Source organism: Onychomys torridus, chromosome 5, assembly GCF_903995425.1.
Source record: "Onychomys torridus chromosome 5, mOncTor1.1, whole genome shotgun sequence".
In the NCBI taxonomy this organism is placed as follows: Eukaryota; Metazoa; Chordata; class Mammalia; order Rodentia; family Cricetidae; genus Onychomys; species Onychomys torridus.
The window spans coordinates 86370489-86380044 of record NC_050447.1 but is presented as its reverse complement, the minus strand read 5'-3'; positions in this window follow the sequence as shown (position 1 = coordinate 86380044).

The following is a 9556-nucleotide window of genomic DNA, read 5'->3' as shown; positions in this document are numbered from 1 at the left end:
AATGGAACCAAATCTCTAGGGCAGCAGAGATGCCTGTTAGAGAAACTGTCTCATCCATCTACCACCCCCAAATGTAAGCTCAGAGTCCTGTGCAGAGAGCAGGCCTTCCCACCAATGCAACCTCTCGTCTCTACCCTCCTCTCACGGCAGAGCTGCAGCCAACCCCTGGTGGACCTCGATACGCTGCTTCATCTCTTATGCCTCACTCTTCTCATCTGTTAAAGGGAAGGCTAATGACTTCAACTCAGGCTGTTCTCAAGCTCTCAGGCCTGTGGAGGGATTCCTTTTAGAATATTCCAGGTGGAATGTCTGAAGTGGCTGAGGGCCCTTGTGAATTAATAAAACTGATTACCTTCTTAAGAAAACATTTGCATTTCTATATGGATCTAAGGAATATCAGATTATTCTTGGAGAAGTGACTCTCAAGCATGTCCCTTTCTGATGGCAGGTCCCTTCCTATTGCCCTTCTCTCCTCCTTCTCCCCTTCTCTCCCTCTCTGCCTGATATTCCTCCATCAAATCAGTGTCCCCTTTCTCCCTCTCCCTTCTCACATTCTCTCCTCCTTCCCTTTCTCCTTGTCTCTCTTTTTCTCCCTAAAGGATGAGCATATTCTTGAATTCCTTTCTTCGCTGAGGCAGCACCTGGCACATTCTCCCCAAGCCCACGAAGCAGTTTTATGTCCTGTCAGCAGTGGGAAGCCTAGCAAATCCTAACAGCAGTCCTGCAGGCAGACAAGCATGTTCTTACCTGGTTTGTCTCCACAGAAGCGTGCAGGCAAATTCAATTGACTGTGGTTGGAAAATGTGAGGAGGACAGAATTGCAGCCCAGCTGAGCATGAAGCAGCTGACAGATGCATAGGAAGCCAGGGCAGGTTCTGCCTTGTTTCCAATGTCTTAGTTACCTGGTATGACGTCATAGTTATATACCGTGAGCGTAAAAAGGCAAGCGTTAAAGGGGCTAGTGTTACATGGGTACACAGTGAGATTGTGGAACAGCACACTGATGCAGGCCTCCAGTGGGTGTGGTTTCGTCAAAGAATAACTGAATGATTGTGAACCACCATGTGAGTGCTGGGAACTAAACACAGGTCCTCTGCAAGAACAGCAAGTGCTCTATTCTACTGAGCCATTTTTCTAGTTCCTGAAGTGTTCTTAAAGACATACTTCCTGTTGCTTTGTCTCTCTTTTTCTACTAAAGTGAATTATTTCCTCACAGTGGGCATTTAAACCAATTTGTAATTATATACCCTTGCAGTGGAGTTGAGGAAAATGACCCATCTATAGATCAAACAGGTGGTCTCTGGGCCATCCTTGATTTCAGCTTTAGTCAGTGGATGGCTTTGTCTTGCCTCATAGCAGACCCAGCATCATTGGACACAGCCCACAGCACAAAGTCAAAACCTGCACAAGTGACATGAAGTTAATAATGTACAGAAACAGGTATGATGCTACTCACCTACAATTCCAGCACTCTGGAGGTGAAGACAGGAGGATCCCAAGTTTAGGGTCATCTGCAGCTGTGTTTGGATAGCCTATCTCAAAATACAACAACAACAACAACAAAGCCCAGTGAGAACTACACTTCTAAGGTGTGACACGATATCCCCTGTCCCAAGCCGACACAAGTGGAAATTATGACCATCAATGGAGGAAAGATGATTAGAGGACTTGCTGCAATCTCCATATTTAGCTAGGTTCTAATCATTTACAGTTAAGATGTCCAGCATGCAACTATGTACTGCCATGCTTGACTTTTTATGTGGTCTGTGGGTTTGAAGTCATGTCCCCCTGTCTGTGTGGCAAGTGCTTTACGGCCTGAGCCATCTGCACAGCCCTCTTGTTTCATGCATCATGGGATTATTTCACATGTCAGAGGGCAGCCTGTATTTCAGTGGCCATTATTTGATGCTCTTGTTCACAGTTTTTGTAAACAAAAGGCAGCTTTCGTGCCATCACAAACATTTTAGTGAGCAGGAATGGTCTAAAAAAGATTTGTCTACATCATCTCATCATACAATCTTAGTTCTTTTCTCAGTACATGTATCAGTCTCCCATTCTTGAAAAGGTCTCCATAAGCTAAATACAAGCAGAACTGACAGCATTGTCCTCTCACTGCCATGGATGTCCTGCTTCCTGCTTTGAATTTTGCATATTCCAAGCATTAGAGGTAGACAATGGGGAGAAGAGCGCCTCTTCAGTCAGGGAGAACCAGCGTTTTATGGACTGGCTTTGTTGGCTAATCTGGCCCATTGCTTAGTTTTACAAATAAAGTTTTACTGAACACAACACTCCTGTTTGTCGCTATGGAGACTCCCAGATGCCAAAGCCTGAGGTAGTCATTGCATGGCCCTTGGCAAAAGACATCACTGCATGGACACATGGAGCAGCCAGCCAGCTGAGCTCATCCTCAGCTGCAGGGCACAGCTCAGTTCACATTGCATCCTAGATTTGTGCAACACTGAATTACTAACTTCTGAGGTCACTACTGTGGCTTCTTGTTATAGCTGAGAGATGGCTTTAACCAAATGTCCTGAACTGTGGGGGTATTTCCCCCAATACTTTTTCCTGAAGTCATTCTAGAATGGACATAATTCACCTTCACATGTTTTTCATCTTAGTTGCACATTGTAATTTATGACACACGTTACTCGTTGTTGAAAACTCAACTGTTCACTCTGGTTGGCTGCTGTCAAATGGTTCTGGTTTTATGCTCCCACAGTTGCAGCTGTTTGAAGGACCAGGGATAAGGGAATTTTGGCAGTGTTTTGATCCTGCTTCATTTTTTTCTTCCCTCAATGTGTTTTTGTTTAGAAAAACTAAAAGTATGGCCATCTTCAACTTTCCACAAGACTGGCTTGAACCTTTACTTCTTTCTCAGAACTTGTATATACCATGCAATGTTATGCTATAATAGCATTAATGAAGACTAATAGACAGATTCTCAAATATTACAGAGTGCCATTGATAAAAATAGGTCTGGCTGATTTCCCCACTACAGCTGACTTGAGGGGTGGTAGGCAAAGGCAGAGTGTCTTTGGGTTTAGCTGTTATAGTTGTATATTATAATTTTAAAGAATGGGACCACTCTAAATGAAGCAGAATTATAGTTATCCTTCAATGTATGGGAGAAATGTTAAGATTCAAGTAGCAATTGTGAGCATAACAAAATGGCACACAGCACACTTAATCGTATGAACGATTAATAGGACATTAAAACCAAGCATGGATTGAACAACCCGAGAGAGGCTGCCAAGATCAGGGTGGGTGTTTCAGAAACCAAGTGTGTAAAAGCCTATGTGTCCATACAACGTTATAAATATGTCCTGTGTTAGGTGTCTGGCTGAGAGATGGGGCACCGAACTCAGTCTTGACGGGGAGCTCACCTCCAGAGGAAAAAATAGTGATGTAAATCATCATAGGAGAAATATAGATTTTGTTTTCATGGTTACACTGTTAAATATATGTTCGGAGAGATTTAAGCATGGGCTAGTCAGTGGTGGGAATCCAGAGGGCAGAAACACTCCATAAGAGGCTCTGCAAGCAGCCTTCCCAGGACCCTGTCTCACTCCACCATGGATAGGCTGCATTCGATGGCCTTCTGTGAATCAGTTTTCTCCTCCCTTTTGACTTAATAGCTGTAATGTGGTCATCATGCACTGCTCTGATTGGTACATATCCCATAGGAAGTCTCAAGTAACCGTCTTAGCTGCTTCCGCAGTATATAAGTCATGGGGAGAGGACAACTCACCTGGGTTGGACACATGGCACTGAGCACATGGGTTATTTTTAAACGCTTCAGATGACCTAAGTAATGATTGTAGAAAGACGTAAGGAAGAGTCTGTTTAGATGTTTCAGTGGGTGAAGCCCTTGCTATACAAGTTCAGATCCCCAGACCCATGTAAGGCCAGCTGTGGTCATGCCAGTCTGCAATCCCAGTAGTCCTGCAGGAAGAAGGAAGGGGGAGACAGGCATCTATCTCCTTCATGTTCCTGGTCAGCCAGGCTAACTCCTGGAGTTGTAGGCCACTGAGACACCTGGTCTCAAAAGGCAAAGTGGATGGCTACACCTGAGGTTATCCTCTGTCCTCCACACTTGGATGCACATACCTGCACACACTTGTGCAAACATGTGCATGTACACACACACACACACACACACACACACACACACACACACACACGAGGAAAAGCAAAACAAAAAGGAACAGTCTGAAGAGCATAAGATGCATGGGAGGAATCTCTCAAATACTTAATTTTAAAAAAACAATTTTTACCAGGCCCCAAGGAACATTTAATTCCTATGATTTAAGAGAATAATAATAGGTTTGAAGGCTTCAAAAAGTTTGACATTTGTGAACCTCACAAGATGGTGCTGAAAGGCAAACCACACCCTCTCACCAGAGGTGAGATGAAACATGGCTATAGCACACACCAGATAACTTGTTTAAGAACCGATAGAGCAGAAGGATCAGTGGGAGGCTGACTGCAGGACCCATGGTAGAAGGAGACAAGATATTGCCACTGCTGCTATTTCCATACTGGGGAACATTTGCTTTTAAAGATTTACTTTTAATTTTAATTGAGTGTTGGGGGGTGCATCTGAATGCAAGTTCTTGTAGGAGTTAGAGTTATTGCATTTCCTGGAAGTGGATGCTAGGAACCCAACTTTGGTCCTCTGCAAGAGAGGAAATTGTTCTGAACCACTGAGCCATCTCTACAGCTCTTGGGGTACATTTGTCAAGAGTTCTTTTTGATAAGGTGTTTTATAACTTGCATATGAAACTTGTTGCATACCTCAAACATTATCTTAACTGAAGTTCCTAGAGAAAAATGAAGAAAGATTCTTCATCACAGAGTTTCCTTTCCAAGAATGTGAGACTCAATAAACACCAGGAAACACACCAACAGGATGCTTGATGTCAGTAAGATGGAAAAACCATGTCTGGTATGGATACAGTGACATGTGAGAGCAAAAGTTTCTCATTTACAACTGTGAAAATAAGAAAGAGAAGTGCACATGCTGGCACCATTCATAATCCCCATCTTTAGGGCAAGCAGGAAGATTGGGAGTTCAAGGTCAGCCTGTATTAAACAGCAAGAACTTATGATAGATGGATAGATAGATAGATAGATAGATAGATAGATAGATAGATAGATAGATAAATCAAGTCTACTGTAAACTAGGTACACTTCTGTGATGTTTTATCAGAACCTGAAAGAGATACCAATTACAGGGACTTCCTAATAATGATAAGAACAAAACAAAGAACCATGATTACCTTTGCTGATGGACAGTGGCCTGAACATTCTCATAAGGACAACAGAGAATAAAAGGAAGCAGGAGCCTTCACTTAGTTGTGGAGTTGGCATTGTTTATTCCCCTTTCAATATAATAGCACACCTATTCACAAAATCATTTGAACTGAAAGTAGGAATAGATGACTCTTTATGCATTGATGATACCTAATATTAGAAGCTTTCATACCCCAGCTAGTAAACATGGTGTAAAACAACCACAGTTTCCATGCAGCAATCCAGAACATTTTCAGGGATAAACTTAATAAAGGTAGAGGATCTATAGTGTGTAATCAGAAAGCAGTTCTGGGACTAGGGAATGAGAGCTCAGCAGCCCCATCCTAGGTGGAAGCTGGAGGGGCTTCTCTATAGTGGGATTTTCTTCTCCTTTAAGAAGAAAAACAGAACAAATTTTCATATGTGGAAAAAAGAAAGAGTAAAAAGAAAGAACCGAATAAAAGACGTGGCAGGACTGTATTTTCCTGGGCCATGAAAGTAAAGAGCCTACAAGTATAAATTTGTCAAAGTTAGTCTGTCAGTGCAAACCACTTCTAGTAATCAAAGGGACTTTTAAATTTTGATAAAATTATTCTTATTTTTTGAGCAATGACTATGAGGGAATAGCTATAAAAATTTGCAAGAGAAATAAGAGGCAGGAAAATGAAATACATTATGAATCTCCAACAGTTAAACAGCGTGTCTTAAACCAGTTCCATTCCTAGAACCCACATATAAAAGCCAGGCATGATGTTCACACTTCTGGTTCCAACAATGGGGTGAGTGAGGCAGGCAGTTCTTTGTGGCTTGATGGCCAGCCAGCCTAGACAACTTTAGAGCTTTAGGTCCAGTAAGAGACTAGTCTCAAAAAAGAAGGTGGACAGCCCTTGAGAATGCCACCCAGGATTGATCTCTGGCCTCTTATAGGTGCATGTGTGCGCACACTCACACAGACACACAGCATACAGGGGAAATTTGTCAAGATTGACAGCAACCAAAAGCCTCCAGTGAGTAGAGAAGATGACAAAGCAAGGGTTTCAGAATGGCAGAAGACTAATGTAGACAGTTTTGGAAAGCTAAGAACAAACTCAGGAAAACCAAATTCTAGTTTGCATGATTAACAGATGGGGAATCAGACAGGACACGGTCTTCTTCAAACTGACAAAAAGTAGAATACCATCATGAAAAATATTTCTTTTCCATCTCATTGTCAGAGGCTAAAATGGATATTCCTGATGTAGGAGGGTCAGGTGACAGACACACTTCCTCTGTAAACTGATCAAAGCTGTGTGAAGAGTAGCTTGAAGTTTCACAGCAGGTCTTTAATGCAGACATTCCTTCTACAGGAACTTCTATCCCGGAAAATCCCCCATCATCTCACATGAGCAAACATGCATTGTAGCGTTCACTACTTTTTAACAGGGTTAGGATGGAATGAAGACAGGAAGCAAGTACAATGAGAAATATAAGTGTTCGTGAATAGTTTGGTAAATAACTCCCACTCCATGTCCATGCAATGACCAAGTCCACAGTCAATGGACACAGTTGTGACCAAGAGACCAACATCATTGAGTTGAAATCTTCTGGGAAATATTTCCTTGTGGTCACCCACAGAAGCTATGGGACAAAGCTGTGTGTAGTACTGGCAGGTTGACCTGGTCATTCGACAGAGTCTGCCACTTAGTACTGACCATGAAGGCATGAAGAGGTAATGAGGAGTAGGTAAGGCTTGGCACCATGTAAGAGTACTGTAGTCCCTAAAGAGAGGCAAGGAGAAACCTTTAGTGAAGGTGCAGTCTCAGTTCCAGTAGAAGTCTCAGGATGGAAGGGGTCACTGGAGAGAATTGAGGATTGGTGCTATGTGGTGGGACAGAGTATTGGAAGAGAGCCCAGGAGAGGCTACTGGTGAGGGTACAGCCCAGTTGCAGTGGAGACCATTTTGGAGATGTCAGTACCATGGGGAATGATCAACCGCCAAAGACAGTAGCCACTTTGGAATGAAGCTTTCCTGAGTCTATGTGTGCTGTGGCAAGCCCTCTGGAGCCTTGAAGATGGTGAGTAGCAGAAGTCTGATACTGGGACTTTGGTTTTACGCTCACCTGACTGTGACCCTGTTTCTTCCCTCTTAGAGCAAGAAAACTTAGTTATTTTTTTTTATTTTGCAGAAGTCCATAGTTAAGAGACATTGGGTATTTTAGAGAAGCTTTGAACTTTGAAGAAGACATGATGTTTTAAAGAGCCCAAACATTTAAAAAGTGTTTAATTTTTTCATAACTGAGAGTTCTCAAAATTGGAGTGTTTTATATTGCCATATACATGTAAACATGACATTTTGGGGACAAGAAGAAAGGAAAGGCTATGTCTTAATGGTTATGTGTTTGTGTGTCAAACTGACAAGGGGTCAGTTGTCTTTTGGGGTTTGTTCTGTTTTGTTGTCATCTTGCTGGGAAGAGGAACCTCAGCTGAGAATATGCCTCTGTAGGGCATTTTCTTGATTAATGATTTGTGTGGGGAGACCCAGCACACAGGAGTGGTGTTACCCTTGGGCAGCTGGTCCTGAGTTACATAAGAAAGCAAGGTGAGCAAGCTATAAGAGCAAGCTGGTAAGCAGCATTCCTCCATGGCTCTGCCTCAGTCCCTGTCTCTAGGTTCCTGCCTGACGTCTACTAGTGATGGAGTTTGACCTGAGAGTGGTAAGCTGAAGTCAACTCTTTCTCCTCAAGTTGCTTTGGTCATGGTGTTTTATCACTGCAATAGAAACCTAAGACAAACTCAATATCCATTGGATTCTTATTTCTTTGCTTTACAACCTATCATAGCACCTCACATATAAAAAAAGGCAGTAGAAAGACATTGATAGAGAGATTTACTAACATACATTTTAAAGACATACTTTTTAATTGTGTCTATCTAGGGAGAAGAGATGGTATATGCACTTCTTTCAGATGCCCTTGGAGGCTAGGAGAGGGTGTATAGTCCCTTAGAGTTGAAGTTACAAGTGAATGTGAGCTGCCTGCTGTGGGTTCTGGGAACCACAAGAACAAACGCTCTTAACTGCCCACTCTCCAGCACAACTGTGGATTTAAACACCAGACTTGCATGAACAGAGGAGTTGTGTGCAATGGCAAAGAAGACCTCCACGAGCTAAAGGGTCGGGGTCTTTGTGAGTACTTGGGACTGCTTTCATGGTGCCTCTTCTGTGGTGGAGGATCATTGTTTGTTCTTAAGTGTCTGCACCCGCTCTTCTCTAAGACATCTTTTATTCTTCCCTGCTCCCAGAGTCTCGGCTCCTCTATTTATGCTTGGCTGTCATGAGCTACTTTTTTTTCTGACTTTGCATTTTGGTCTAGGGCAGCAAAAGCTTCCTCGAGTGGTCCCAAGAGCCCAGTTCCTCTTCTGTTCTGAAGCTACATGGCATATTGACAAGGGAGGAGGGCCAGGACCCACAGAACCAGTGACAGACACTGATGAAGTTGTCTGAATTGCCCTGCAGGGGCCAGCCTCAGGTCCAAACAGGTCTTGTTAGATGTATGGCTATTCAGGGTTGCTTTCTAGAAACATTTGTCTAATCACCATGCAGACAGATGTGAGCCAGTTTTCCCCGGCCCTGAAGTCAGGGTCCTGAGATCACAGACCCATGCCTCATGCAGGCAGACATCTTTTATTAATGGTAACATCGAAATCCTGGTGCAGCTTTGGCAGCTTGGTTTGCACAGAATTATTAGACTCTTTTCAGTTCTCTGGAAAAGTAAGACAGATGGCTGGTATTTCAAGAAGTTGTGCGGGGCTGGTGAGATGTCTCAGTTAATAAAGTGCTTACCTTGCATGCACAAAGACCTGAGTTCTATCCTCAGAGCTCACATTAAAACAACAACAACAAAACAAACAAACAAAGAAACAATTGACAAAGAAACAGATGTGATGGATGCATCATTGTCATCGCAGTGCTGGGGAGGCAGACCCGTGGATCCCTGGGCTTATTGACCAGCCCTGTTAAATTAGCGAGCTTCAGTGAGAAATCTTGGCTGAAAAACCAAGGTAGAGAGCCAATGAGGAAGACACTCAGCATTGACCTCTGGCCTCCAAAGGCACATGCATGCACACCTATCTGAACACACGTGCACACACACACACACACACACACACACACACACACACACACACACCTCACATACATAGATACACAAACACACAGAGAGAAAATGAGGGGGAGAGAGAGGGAAGGAGTAAGGAGAAAGGAAAATAAGAGAGGACAGAGGGAGAA